Genomic DNA, 15,268 nt, shown 5'->3' with positions numbered 1-15,268 from the left:
CTGACACCAAATGTAAGAACAACAAAGCTCCTATCCGTGCCTCCCCAAAGGTCACTTATTCTGTTATGACTGTCACAGACCTCCAGCTAGATTCTGCCCCATTGACCACAACTCTCTGCCTTCTTCCTTCCAACCAGTTCTTGATCCACTTCACTACCTGATCATCAAGCCCACACTTCCTTAGCTTATCTATGAGGATGCTGCGGAAGACAGTATCAAATGCCTTACTGAAATCTAGAAAAACCACATCTACTGCTCTACCATCATCCATCCACCTAGTTACTTGCTCATAGGCGGCTATAAGGCTGGTCAAACATAACTTACCCTTGGTAAAGCCATGTTGGCTGCTCTTAATCACCCCCTCATCCTTGATATGTCTAGAGATGGTGTCAAGAATAAGTTGTTCCATCACCTTTCCAGGGATGGAGGTAAGGCTGACCGGTCTATAATTACCCGGGTCCTCCTTCTTGCCCTTCTTATAGACCGGCGTGACATTTGCCATCCTCCAATCCTCAGGCACCTCTCCTCTTTCCTGCGACTTACCAAAGATGATGGAGAGTGGCTCGGCAATGACCTCTGCCAGCTCCCTCAGCACCCGCAGGTGTATTCCATCCGGACCCATCGATTTATAGATGTCCAGATTGCTTAACCGATCCCTAACCCAATCCTCATCTACCAAAGCAAACTCCTCCTTTATCCTGACTCCTTCCGGGGCTATAGGAATCTGGGTCCCCCGGGGAGAGTCTGCAGGAGTAAAGACAGAGGCAAAGAAGGCATTCAGCACCTCTGCTTTCTTTATATCCTCTGTCTCCAGGGCACCCACCTCATTCAGCAGTGGGCCTATATTGCCTCTTGTGTTAGTTTTATCCGCTATGTATTTGAAGAAGCCCTTTCTATTGTCCTTGACCTGACTTGCCAGATTAAGTTCCAAGGAGGCCTTAGCTGTCCTAATTGCCTCCCTACATCCTCTAACAACTGTCCTATATTCCTCCCAAGTGGCCAGCCCCTCCTTCCATAATCCATAGATTCTCTTTTTCCGTACGAATTTGCCCAGCAGTTCCTTGTTTAACCATGCTGGTCTCCTGGCTCCCCTACTTGACCTCCTACTCATTGGGACACTCTGATCCTGAGCTTTGAAGAAGTGGTTCTTGAATGCTGACCAACTGTCTTGAGCCCCTTTACCACCTAGTACGCTTTGCCATGATACTTCCCTTAGCAATTGATTGAAGAGGCCAAAGTTTGCCCTTAGGAAATCCAGAAATGTGGCCTTACTAGGTATTCTATTCCTCCCACACAAGATCCTAAACTCCACCATCTCATGGTCACTGCAGCCCAGGCTGCCATTGACCGTCACTACTTCAACCAGACCCTCCTTGTTGGTGAGTACCAGATCCAGCAGCGCTCCTCCCCTAGTTGGTTCGTCCACCATTTGCAGTAAGAAGTTATCATCAATGCACTGGAGGAAACTCCTAGACTGTGAATGACTGGCTGTGTAAGTCTTCCAGCAAATATCGGGGTAGTTAAAATCCCCCATAAGGACCAAGGCATGCAGTCGTGAGGCTGCTTTCAACTGCCTGTAGAAAGCCTCATCAACTCCTTCGTCCTAACCAGGAGGTCTATAATAGACCCCCACAGCTGTGCCACCCGTACCAGCCTGTCCCTTAATTCACACCCACAGACTTTCCACTTGGTCCTCATCTGCCCCTGGACAGAACTCAATACATTCTAGTCGCTCTTTCACATAAAGAGCAACTCCACCACCTCGCTTTGCTGATCTATCTTTCCTAAAAAGGACATAGCCATAGCCATGACCACATTCCAGTCATGTGAGCTGTCCCACCATGTCTCTGTAATTGCCACCAGGTCATGACCTTTAGACCGCACACAGACTTCTAACTCCTCCTGTTTATTCCCCATGCTGCGTGCATTGGTGTACAGGCGTTTCAGGGAGCGAGCTGAGCACGCTAGTGGCACCCTTGGAAGGCGGGAGGCCTTCTGGTCTTCATTCATACTAGAACATTGCCCCACTAGTTCAAACCCAGCTACAACCCCCTCGCACTTCGAATCTAACCTAGAGCTCTGTGAGTGAGCTCTACTAACTCTTGCCCAGGTACCACTGGCTCAATGCCTAGCTAGAGACCAGTAACGGGGGGCTGAGGGATCGGTGTTGGGACTGGTCTTGTTTAACATCTTTGTCGCTGACATGGACAGTGGGATTGAGTGCGCCCTCAGCAAGTTTGCCAATGACACCAAGCTGTGTGATTTGGTTGATACGCTGGAGGGAAGGAATGCCATCCAGAGGGACCTTGACACACTTGTGAGGTGGGCTGATGCCAACCTCATGCGGTTTAACCATGCCAAGTGCAAGGTCCTACACCTGGGTTGGAGCAATGCCAGGCACAGCTACAGGTTGGGCAGAGAAGAGATTCAGAGCAGCCCTGCAGAGAAGGACTTGGGGGTGTTGGTTGATAAGAAAATGAACATGAGCCAGCAGTGTGCGCTAGCAGCCCAGAAAGCCAACCGTATCCTGGGCTGCATCAAGAGGAGCGTGACCAGCAGGTCAAAGGAGGTGATCCTGCCCCTCTACTCTGCTCTTGTGAGACCTCACCTGGAGTATTGTGTGCAGTTCTGGTGTCCTCAACATAAAAAGGTCATGGAACTGTTGGAACAAGTCCAGAGAAGGGCCACGAGGATGATCAGGGGACTGAAGCACCTCCCCTATGAAAATAGGCTGAGAAAGTTGGGGTTGTTCAGCCTGGAGAAGAGAAGGCTCCGTAGAGACCTCATAGTAGCCTTCCAGTATCTGAAGGGGGCCTATAGGGATGCTGGAGAGGGACTCTTAATTAGAGACTGTAGTGACAGGACAAGGGGTAACGGGTTAGAACTTAAACAGGGGAAGTTTAGGTTGGATATAAGAAGGAAATTCTTTCCTGTTAGGGTGGTGAGGCACTGGAATAGGTTGCCCAGGGAGGTTGTGAATACTCCATCCCTGGCAGTGTTCAAGACCAGGTTGGACGAGGCCTTGGGTGATATGATTTAGTCTCCCTGGTCTCCAGGTCTCCCTGCCCACGGCAGGGGGGTTGGAACTAGATGATCTTAAGGTCCTTTCCAACCCTAACGATTCTATGATTCTTCTATGATTCTACCCTTTTTCCCCTGCAGGACAGGGTTTAAACAACTACCGTTTCCCTCAAATGAAACAATAGATTGAGAGTTCTCCCTAGTCTGCCATTCTTCAAGTCCTATCATGTTTCTTTTGGGCTTGTCCCCAGCAGGCCCAGTTATTTCCCCGTCCTACCTAGTTTAAAGCCCTGTCAATGAGCCCTACTAACTCCTGCCCCAGAAACCTTCTCCCCCTCTGGGACTGATGTATCCCACCTGCCACCAGCAAACCAGGTGTCTCATATAGCAGCCTATGATTGAAAAACCCAAACCCCTGCCTTTGGCACCAGTCCCGTAGCCATACATTGATCTGCAGTCTCTTCCTATTTATCTCTTCACCTTTGCTTGTAACAGGTAAGGAGGCAAACACCACTTGTGCTCCAGACCCTCTAACCAGCCGTCCCAGGGCCCTGAAGTCTCTCTTCATTGCCCTTGCCCTGCTTGTAATAATTTCATCACTGCCAACCTGAAAAACCAGCAGCTGATAGTAGTCAGAGGGCTGCACCAAATCAGAGAGTTTCCTTTTAACATCTCCAATCCGAGCCCCAGGTAGGCAGCGGACTTCCCTGTGGGATGGATCTGGTCGACAAATGGGCCCTTCTGTTCCCCTCAAAAGGGAGTCACCCACCACAAGTACTCTTCCTTTCTTCTTCGTTGAGGAAGTTCTAAGGCATGGGGGTGAGCGACAAGCCCTAGGTGACTCACTAGATGGATCTACCCCTCCATCACCATTTACCTGGCCCTGTGGTTCCAAGACCTCATACCTGTTACTCAAGGGCAACTGGGAGGAAGGAAGGGATTGTGAGGGTTTTCGCTTACCTCTCCAAGGAGGGACCTCCCTCCATACTTCCTTGTCCCTTAAGTTTACTCCTTCTGTCTGATGGTAGGAGGGAAGGGGATCTATCACTTGTTCAACCACTTCTCTCTGCCCTTGCCTTAGGCTGTGGCTCCACCAATCAATTTCACTTTCACACTCTCTGATAGCTCTCAACCTTTCTATGTCCTCCCTCAGTTCAACCACCTGCTTTAGCAGGTCATCTATTTGCTGACACTGCACACAAGCGGTGTCACTGGCTCTCTCTGATACAAGTGCCAGGCTCAGGCATTCGCTGCAGCCAGAGACCTGCACGGCCCCATGTCTGCAGGAAGGCTCAGTCTGGGTACCCACGTTATTCCTCACTACAGGTTTTGATCGAGTGGTGACCATGATCTATCTGGTCCATCGGTCCCTCTACATCTCTCTGCACAAGCAAGCAGTACTTCCTCCTCCTGCACTCCAGTTGAGTCCTCTTGATCAGGCAGTCACCCCACTCACCTGCCCGCGTGAACTGCCTCAACGCACTCCCTAGCCGCTCGCACTCCCTGCGCAGGTTTTAACCGCTCACAGCTGCCGCCGAGCCTCCTGGCTCCGCCCCCGGTGAGTCAGCTGCTCGCGAGAGCTGAGCTGCCAGCTCCTGGGCAGGTCCTGTTGAGGACTTGAGGCTCCCTCCTCAATGGCTTTTGTCGCTCTGAGGTGAGGCTCTTGGACACTGATCTCTCCCCGCTCCACTTTGGTGTTGCAGGCGTCCTCTCTCAGTCTACTCACCTCAGCAATTGACCAATATCTGACTACAGCTCTTTCCCCTCTGATTTTAGCAGCTAACCAGGCAAATGGAAGGCATACAGATGAAGAAAGTAATTGAAGGCCAGTTTCTCCAAGGCATTTAACCATCATTTTCAAACTTTTGAGGATATTGGCACTTCCCTGCTCACACTAGAGGAAAGGGGAGGGATTGTGACTATAGATACACCTAAGGATCGATTGTGACTGGTCATGACCAGGATGTAAAAGCTGGGGCAGTTACCCAGAAGGGCTAGTTCACTGCTCGGCCAAGCAGGATATTGGTCGGTGGGTGGTGAGTGGTTGTATTCTCTTCCCTTGTTACTTCCCTTATCATTATTATTATTGGTGGTAGCAGCAGTGATTTGTGTTATACCTTGGTTACTGGACTGTTCTTACCTCAACCCGTGGGAGTCACATTCTTTTGATTCTCCTCCCCATCCCTTCGGGAGCAGGGGAGGAGGAAGGGGGGTGGAGTGAGCGAGTGAGCTGCGTGGTACTGGGCTTAAACCACGACACCCTGGTAGGAGACCTAGCAGGAAGTGTGCTCCACAAAATGCAGTGATATTATGTAGAAAGGGAAAGAGAATAAAAACTGATTTAGCATCTCCTCTTTAAGAGAAAAAGAGTAAGAAGAAAAGCAGAGATGGCAAATTTCTGTTTCTGTTCTGTGCGTGGATGGTACTATTTAAACATAGCTGACTGACACTTATACAGGAGTGATATTTTTTTTGATATTCCTGAAAATTTGTTACTATCTGGGATACCCTTTGTGAGAGGTTTCTGAGATTAGTTCCTGGTGACAGACAGCGTTTGTGCACTAATAGCTCATAGAGGAAATTGAACGTTATCTCTTGCTAACAGGAAGGATATTTGCTCCCTGCCAATGACTTGATGCTCTATGTGATGGTCAAAGGCTGGGTTCATTTTATGGGGTTGCTTTTCAGTTACCATAGGTGGATGACATTTGAGATGCAACAATACGAAGTCTTAGCCTCACACAGGATGGACCAGCTGGGATATGGTGTGATGGAAAATCATTGTCTCCTGAATAATTTTGTCAGTTCTGCTTTTTCTAGCAACCAGGACAAACTGTGCTCCCTGCCCCAGAAGAAATAGGACCTTGTAAAGCGAGACTTTTCCCTCCCATATGGCATCAGGTGCCTGTTAGAGACAGGCAGAAACCTTTACAGCCCTTACTTTTTTCCAGGGCTCTGCCTCATAGTAAGCAGCTCTGGGCAAAGGCTCCTTGACTCCTTGACAGCTTCTCAGGGACTTCAGGCTTGGGTCAGGAGCCACCCAGGGGGCATTCCCCCAGGGTTTTCTGGAGGTGGCTGCAGAGTTTTGGAGGCCAGGGGGGTTTAATAATATGGATGAGGCCAGACTATGCCAGTTGGTCTCAGGGCAGGGTATGTATGCACCTGGGGCTCAGAGTGTGTGTGTGTGTATACAGTAGCACCGGACAGGATATATTAGACAAGATGGCTGAGACAGAAGCAGGTTAGTCAAAACCATGCTTGGAGTCCAGATTGTTAGGACCCTCACACCTGCAGTACTATTCACTTATTTACAGTGAAAACAGAACAGGAAAAAGTCCCCTGAGAAATCCTGAGCTGCGGCCTTGGCTGACATCACTTAATGTGCATCAGCAGGGCACAGCCTCAGTGGTATGGACCAAAATACTCTGGAAAAAATGGAAACCCAGCACTGTAAACCAGCAAGTAACCTTGTGAAACAGTGACACAGGCACAAGTCTGGCTCTGCTCCAGGAAAACTCTTTCTCACCTGTCTAATGAGCAGCAGCCTCACCAGGGAGTCAGGGAGATTCATGACCATTTTACCCAACATGCTCTCTGTAACTTACTGTTCTCATTACTGAACATGAGATGATTTTTCATAGCAAGTGTGGAGGGAACTGGAACTGTACAAGCATTGTCCATGCTCTTGTGTCAGAGCCTGTTTAATGTTGAAGCTGATGAAACACCTACCTTCTTACAAATCATGCAACATTAAAAGCCCTGCTAGTGCTGTGGAGGGGGGAAATTTAATGAGGGTGGTGAATGTGAAGCACAAAATCTGAATGTTGACTTCTAAAGGTTTGAAATTGATACAAAGGATCTGGAAAAGATCTTCAACTTCCCAACCTATAAAAAAAGCTGCTTTTTTTTTTTTTTTTTTTTTTTTGGCACTACCAAGCCCTGGTTACTAGAAATGAGTAAAGGTGTTACTGAACGCATTGACATCCCACGTTTAAGTGTTGAAATGAGAAGGGGACCTCTAAGTACCCTTCTGAGTTGCTTCTCCTCCGTGTATTTGATACAGGCTCAAGTGCTGGGAGAGGTGGTGGTGTTCCCTGGTCTCCCTCCATGTCTTTCTAGGTGATGCCCCTTACTACTCATGAAGCCACGGAGCATCTCCAGCTGCCAGCCCTTCTCCTTCCCTAGTCCTTTGCAAAAGGGAATTGGCTTCATCTTCCCCTGCAGCCACAGCTGATGCTACAGTGAAGGCCTTAAGAGTGGGGTTAGTCTCCAACACACATCTCCAGCAATGTCCTCTTTAAAAAGAGTTCGTACCATGTGCATTCCGTGAAAGCCTGTGCTCCAGATGTGATCTGGCTATCCTCCCCACCCTCAGGAATACTGAGGTATCTGATGTTGCTGAGGATGGTGCTGTAAAAAATGAAGTGATAAGACTGCATATATAAACTGTGTCCTTGGAATGTGGGAGCCCAAGATGCTTATACTCTGAATTTCAAATATAAGCACTTGTAAGGAATTGGCCTTGCAAGACTTGCCAATGCCCTGCATCAAAATGGTTTATATTGTTTCTAAAATCAGAATTCAGTCAGCTGATCGGAGCTAGCCCAGCTAGAGCCGCAGCCGGCACGCTTCAGCGACCGCGAGGGTCAACGGAGATTAGGAAAATCAGACGGGATAGCACAGAGGCATCGCGATTCCCGACATCTCCCGATCCCCGACATCTCCCGATCCCCGAAGCCCCAGCAGCCCTTGCGAGAGAGCAGCTGACGTGGCAGGGGGCGTTCCCACGGAGACGGCGACCACCCATCTGCCCCTTGCCGTGAGAGAGCCTCTGACATGTCGCTGCCCACCAGGCACAGGGAGGAACAAGCAGGTCGTGTTGCTGACCCTGTTGCTGGTGTCCGACTGCTGACCAATATGGTCGCCTCCAGAAAGAGAGCTTGCAGTAAGATGACTGCAGCAGCTCAGACAGAGACCCCGTCCCAGACCGTGGCTGTTCAGGTCTCTGGGTGCAGGGAGTGCCAGAGCCTGCTGCTGCCGGGGGAGGGAGGACAGCATTCCACCTGCGTGAGGTGTCAGCAGGTAGAAGATCTGCTTAGCCTGGTGGCAAAACTTAAGGAGGTTGAGACGCTGAGGACCATCAGGGAGTGTGAAAGGGAGATCGACTGGTGGAGTAACTCCCTGGCGTGCCAGTTGGAACGGTTCCAGGGAGATACCCCCCAAAAGGGGAAGGACCCCTGCCCTCTCAGTCAGAGGGGGATGGCCCGAGACACCCCCTGCCCTGTAGCTGTTGCGCAGAGGTAGGGGACCAAAACGACAACGAGGGTTGGAAACGAGTCCCAGTTCGGCGTCGTGGGAAACCCTCCCCCCTTCCTGCCCTGCTTCCCCAGGTGTCCCTCTGTAATATGTTTGAGGCCCTGGATCTTGAAGGAGAGGTAGGTGAGAATGTGAGGCAAGGCCAGCCTACAAGGCCATATAGGAAAAGGCGGTCTTTTGCACCTCAAAACTGCCTCTGATAAGAAAGAAAGAAGAGTCATTGTCGACTTTGCACCTCAAAACTGCCTCTGATAAGAAAGAAAGAAGAGTCATTGTAGTAGGTGATTCCCTTCTGAGAGGAACAGAGGGCCCGATATGCAGAGTTGACCCTCATCATAGGGAAGTGTGTAGTCTGCCTGGAGCCCGGATCAGGGATATCACCAGGGCGCTCCCCAACCTGGTGCACCCGACAGACTACTACCCGCTGCTGGTCTTCCAGACAGGTGAGGGGGAAGCTGCTTCCCGCAGTCTGAGGGGGATGAAGAAAGACTACAGGGCCTTGGGGCGGATGGTCAAAGAGTCTGGGGCTCAAGTGATCTTCTCCTCACTGCTTCCATCTTCTATTGATGATGTGGGAAGGAATGGGAAGATTCAGTCCATAAACGACTGGTTTCGAGACTGGTGCTACAGGCAGGGCTTTGGATTCTTTGATAATGGCTGGTTTTACAGGGCACCATTCTGGACAATGACAAGTGGGAAAGTTTTATCTCACAGAGGCAAAAGGATGCTGGGGCACGAATTAGCAGGGCTCATTTGGAGAGCTTTAAACTAGATTTGAAGGGGGATGGGGCTGTAGCTGGGCTTGCCGCAGTGGGGCAGCACTCCAGAATTGATGAAGACTGGGAGGCCTCCTATAATCCTAGAGTGAAATGGGTGTGCTCAGCTGGCTCCCTGGAATGTCTGTACACCAATGCGCGCAGCATGGGAAATAAGCAGGAGGAGTTGGAAACCTGTGTTAAGTCAGGAGACTATGATCTGGTGGCAATTACAGAGACGTGGTGGGACAGCTCACATGACTGGAATATAGTCATGGAGGGCTATGTCCTTTTCAGGAAAGACAGGCCAGCCAGGAAGGGTGGTGGGGTTGCTCTCTATGTGCGAGAGCAGCTACAATGCACCGAGTTCTGTCCAGGGACAGATGACGAGCAAGTTGAGAGTCTGTGGGTGAGAATTAAGGGGCGTACTGGCAGGGGAGATACCGTTGTGGGTGTCTGTTACAGACCACCAGATCAGGGTGAGGAAGTTGACGAGGCCTTCTACAGGCAGCCGAGAGTGGCCTCACAGTCACAGGCCATGGTTGTCGTGGGGGATTTTAACTTCCCTGATGTTTGCTGGAAGGACCACTCAGCAACCCAGCCACAGTCCAGGAGGTTCCTCCAGTGTATGGATGATAACTTCCTCCTGCAAATGGTGGATGAGCCAACCAGGAGAGGAGCGCTGCTGGATCTCATCCTCACTAACAAGGAGGGTCTGGTTGAAGCAGTAAAGGTTGAGGGCTGCCTTGGTTGCAGCGACCACGAGATGGTGGAATTCAGGATCTTGTGTGGTAGGACCAGTAGAATAGCAAGTAGAATTGCAACCCTGGACTTTAGCAGGGCAAACTTTGGCCTTTTCAAGCAATTGCTAAGGGAAATCCCATGGGCAAGGCTGTTTGAAGGTACAGGGGCCCAAGATAGTTGGTTGGCATTCAAGGATTGCTTTTTCCGAGCTCAAGATCACAGCATCCTGACACGTAGGAAGTCAAGGAAGAGGGTCAGGAGACCTGCATGGCTAAATAGGGAATTGCTGGGTATGCTCAAGTGGAAGAGGAGAGTTTACAGGTCTTGGAAAGAGGGGCTGGCCACTTGGGAGGAATATAAGGCTGCTGCTAGAGGATGTAGGAAGGCACCTAGGATGACTAAGGCCTCCTTAGAATTAAATCTGGCGAGAGCGGTCAAGGACAGCAGAAAGAGCTTTTTCAAATACATGGTAGATAAAACCAACACCAGAGGCAATGTAGGCCCACTGGTGAACGGGATGGGTGCCCTGGTGACAGAAGATACAGAGATGGCAGAGTTACTGAATGCCTTCTTTGTCTCTGTCTACTCTGCTGCAGGCAGTCCTGAAGAGCCCTGTACCCCTGAGACCTTAGATGAAGTCAGGTCGACGGAGCGGTTTGCCTTAGTCGATGAGGAATAGGTTAGAGACTGGTTGAGCAATCTGGACATCCATAAATCCATGGGTCCAGATGGGATGCACCCGCGGGTGCTGAGGGAACTGGCAGAAGTCATTGCTAGATCACTCTCCATCATCTTTACCAAGTCTTGGGAAATGGGAGAGGTGCCTGAGGACTGGAGGAAAGCAAATGTCACTCCAGTCTTCAAAAAGGGCAAGAAGGAAGACCCGGGTAACTACGGACCGGTCAGCCTCACCTCCATCCCTGGGAAAGTGATGGAACACCTTATCCTTGGTGCCATCTTAAGGCATATCAAGGATAAGAGGGTTATGAGGGGCAGTCAACATGGCTTCACAAAGGGGAAGTCACGCTTGACCAATCTCTTAGCCTTTTATGAGGAAATAACACGATGGATGGGTGATGGCAGAGCGGTGGATGTGGTCTACCTTGACCTCAGCAAAGCATTTGACACAGTCTCGCACAGCATCCTCACAGCTTAATTGAGGAAGTGTGGTCTGGATGATCAGGTAGTGAGGTGGACTGTGAACTGGCTGAAGGAGAGAAGCCATAGAGTTGTAGTCTATGGGGTGGAGTCTAGTTGGAGGCCTGTAACTAGTGGAGTGCCTCAAGGGTCAGTACTGGGACCAGTATTATTTAATATATTCCTCAACGATTTAGATGAGGGAATTGAGTGTACTATCAGCAAGTTTGCTGATGACACTAAGCTGGGAGGAGTGGCTGACACGCCAGAAGGCTGTGCTGCCATCCAGCGAGACCTGGACAGGCTGGAGAGTTGGGCAGGGAATAACTTGATGAAATATAACAAGGGAAAGTGTAGGGTCCTGCATCTGGGCAGGAATAACCCCAGGTTCCAGTATAGGTTGGGGAACAACCTGCTAGAGAGCAGTGTAGGGGAGAGGGACCTGGGGGTCCTAGTGGACGACAGGATGACCATGAGCCAACACGGTGCCCTTGTGGCCAAGAAGGCCAATGGCATCCTGGGGTGTATTAGAAGGGGGGTGGTTAGTAGGTCGAGAGGAGAGGTCCTCCTTCCCCTCTACTCTGCCCTGGTGAGACCGCATCTGGAATATTGTGTCCAGTTCTGGGCCCCTCAGTTCAAGGACAGGGACCTGCTGGAGAGAGTCCAGTGCAGGGCAGCGAAGATGATTAAGGGAGTGGAGCATCTCCCTTATGAGGAAAGACTGAGGGAGCTGGGTCTCTATAGTTTGGAGAAGAGGAGACTGAGGGGTGACCTTATTAGTGTATATAAATATATAAAGGGGGAGTGCCACAAGGATGGAGCCAGGCTCTACTCAGTGGACAAGGGGTAATGGGTACAAACTGTAACAAAAGAGGTTCCACTTAAACTTGAGAAGAAACTTCTTCTCAGTGGGGGTGACAGAACACGGGAACAGGCTGCCCAGGGAGGTTGTGGAGTCTCCTTCCCTGGAGACATTCAAAACTCGCCTGGATACATTCCTGTGTAACCTTATCTAGGTGTTCCTGCTCCGGCAGGGGGATTGGACTAGATGATCTTTTGAGGTCCCTTCCAATCTCTATCATACTGTGATACTGTGACTGTGATATTGTCAGATCTGTTACTCCCATTATCCATTTAAATGTCTAATCCTCTTTTGAATTGTGCTAAATTCTTGGCGCTGGTACTGTCATGTGAAGTAGGTTCTAACTTTGTAATATTTTGATTTTTTTCTTTTTTTTTTTTTTACTTTATGTACATTCTGGCTTGTGATTTTATTGAATACCATCTGTTTCTTGTATTATGGGAGGGAAAATAACTGCCCTTCCTTTTCATCACTTTACCCTTGTATTATTCTGTTTACTTCAACTGCTTCTTTCCTAATCATCCTTCCCTGAGATAAGGGTCCCCATCTTTATGTCTTCTCTGGCATGCCTCTGAACACATCCAGTGCCTTGCTCCAGTGGGATCATGGCAGGGGGCTACAAGCAGAGGATAATGTGATGAACTTATTTGCTGAATACATTCAAGGAGGGCATAAATGGAGAATATTATAATCTCCTTATGAACAATAAGCAAGTAGAAAAATGACTGAATTAATTAAGTAAATTATTCAGTATGAATTATGTGTCCAGTTCTGTCACTAGCACTTAAACATAATGGTGACCAACTAATTAAAAACTGTGGAATGAAATTTATCATCTTGAATAGAAAGAAACAAAACGTTGTGTTCAGGCTATTCGAAAGCTGAACTTGGACATTTACCTTAAATTATCCATACTGCTGTGAGGTATGTGATCACTGATCATCATAACAGAGTTTTAAATAAAAACCTAGTTACTGTTTAATAACCCCACCAACTTTAACCTGAATGTTCTTTAGTTAATGCCCTTCTGTGTTTTGTGTAAGGATGAAGGATGGATAATCCCCAAAAGGGGAGGATTATTCATTTTCCGTCTGAAAGTTTCAAAGAGCATTTCAAATCCCAGAATTATTTGTGTAACATTTCTGAAAATGAAAGTCTTTGAAATGCTTGCAGTCACTTAAAAGCAGACTGTGAAAGGGCTTCCATGACAGGAACTGCTATTTATGTGGGATGAAAGCCAGACCTGTTGATCTAATTTTATATTGTAATAGACAGGATTATTGATCCTGCCTTTTCTTGGTGGATGCTCTAAGTGTTTTGTGCACAGCTTTCTCTCAGCTTCACTCAACCTCTCTTTTGGGTCAGTGACCTTTCTTGAGCTTTTTCCTTTGTGAAGAATGTGCAGACAGTGATGGTACCGGTGAGCGCCTCAGACGTCAATTTTCACTTCATGGCCATATGAAACGTCTTGTTCGGTGCTTGGGAAACTGCTTGAGCCTCACTGACAGCTTTCCTCCTTGTCCTTTCCATGACTGTCCTGAACAGGTTTCTTAACCACACTGAGGTTTCTTATCACTTGGAAAAATAGCCCTATAAGTAATCTTCCACACACAATAAAAGCTGGTGGTGTTTTCTATTGAGAACATTTCATGGCTGAAATACTCTGTCTTCACAGAAATTTGATTTAACTAAATTTTGGCAGGTAATTTATAACTGCCCTCCAAAATCAGAAAAAGCCTTTCTAAAGCTCTAGATAATACTGTAACATGTCTGCGTGAAGTATGCCATCGGCTGGGGCTGTGCTGGCTGGTAGGTCGAAGCTGACAGACCTCAGGGGGGTTTGGCAGGACGAGAAGGTGAAGGAGAGGTTTCTGAACATGGATTCCCACTTGGGTGGCTGTCCAGGCAGTGAACAGTTTGTTGGGATGGTGTGTTATGGATGGTCCCAGGTCTGTGGTGAGGTCTGGGAGCAGCAGCAATGGCACGCAGCACCCAGAAGTCTGCTTCCTCAGTCAGCTCCATGCAGAGAGTTTGTACAAGATACCTAAACATTAACTATGTTTTTACATTCTGAGAAGGAAATGGCAGCCTGCAGTTTCTGAGTTTGAGCCAGAAACCCATGCCTGTGATCAGCATTGTCTTCATTTATAGCACATTTTGGCCAATTCGAAAGAAAAAAAATTATCCCAGTCATGGGGCTGGGTTTATTTACAAGGAAAATTCATAGTGTAAAAAGGGCACCAGGCAGGTGAAACTTGTTCTATGCTGTCCCAAACTGGGAACAACAGCTTTATATGTTCTAATACAAGGAGTCAGCAATTCAATTAATTAGCAGCTTAACATTTTAGACCAAGCATTATAATAAGTCTATAAATTGGCAAGCCAGTTTCTAGCAATACTCAATAATTCATTTCCTGGTTTCATCCCATAATGTCTGATAGAACCAATTTAAGGCAAATATGAATGAACAAAACTGGATTTATGCTGGATTTGTTGCTTTGCTCCTCTGCAGCTCTGGCTGTCATTATCACACACCTGATTACAAAATAGATAAAATCTAAAAATATGGAGACATAAATCTGTAAATCAGCTATCAGAAAAGTCCTCAAGATGGCTAGTAAAATTATACCTTACTCACATGACACAGAAATAAGCAGAAAACCTCAAATAAGCAGAAAAAATAAGTATTTGAGAGCTAGTGGGGCTGGCTTGGACTGCAGGCATGGGCTGCTCCATAAGGAGGTACAACAAGTGCCTCTTTGCAGGAAAGCAGTGGCATTCCTGGAGAAGCATGAGGCCAAAACTGGGAGGACTGAGCAAAGCAGGATGTGGAATAAGCTCCATGGAACACCATATGGTGAAGTAGAATGTGAAAGTAAACCATGGAAAACGATTAATTTATGGGGAGCTATAGACGCAGAGGTTGCGTCACTGACAGCCCATCCAAATTCCCTGATCTTATCCAAGTTCTTAAGTTACTTCCTAGTAATCCATAATTAGAATTTTCAAAGAATGGTAATTATGCCCATTAAAGTTTTAGCAGCAGCATGTTTATATGTTATAAAACATCATTAGCTGCTTATGAAGCAGATAAACATTTTAGCACAAGTCAAAACTCAGAAACTTTTATCTCCCAGTTCCAGTTGGCTGCTGAGCTCCAGCCTGCCAGGGTGCTGCTGAAGACAGCTGCAAAGAGCTAGCAGCAGAAGATAGCTTCAGGGGGTTTGAAGACACTTATATTTTCCATCTGGAAAGCAAATCGAAGGATGTAATTAATTTCTGACAAATAATAGTGCTAGAATAGCCGAGATGTCAAAACAGTTTCTTTCTAGGGTGCTTTAGTTATCGTAATCAATAAGAATCTAATTTTGAGGAGGAAACCATGTCACCAGCAAGCATAGCTGCTCCGTGTGTGCATGTGTTGTGGGGTCCA

General features: G+C 48.0%; 1 long non-coding RNA gene across 1 annotated transcript in view; it reads left to right on the top strand.

Annotated features, from left to right (window-relative positions):
- Positions 1-7,228: 7,228 nt before the first annotated feature.
- Positions 7,229-15,268, top strand: part of LOC130601605 (uncharacterized) — a 31,913-nt gene continuing 23,873 nt past the window's right edge. Inside the window, exon 1 of the long non-coding RNA XR_008972719.1 lies at positions 7,229-7,406. This is a non-coding gene — a long non-coding RNA (uncharacterized LOC130601605). The remainder of the gene's footprint in view (positions 7,407-15,268) is intronic.

The sequence above is a fragment of the Pezoporus wallicus genome, unplaced genomic scaffold (assembly GCF_028554395.1).
Source record: "Pezoporus wallicus isolate ANWC-B61680 ecotype Strahan unplaced genomic scaffold, APGP_CSIRO_Pwel_v1 contig_6412, whole genome shotgun sequence".
In the NCBI taxonomy this organism is placed as follows: Eukaryota; Metazoa; Chordata; class Aves; order Psittaciformes; family Psittacidae; genus Pezoporus; species Pezoporus wallicus.
This window is presented reverse-complemented; position numbering and strand designations above follow the sequence as displayed.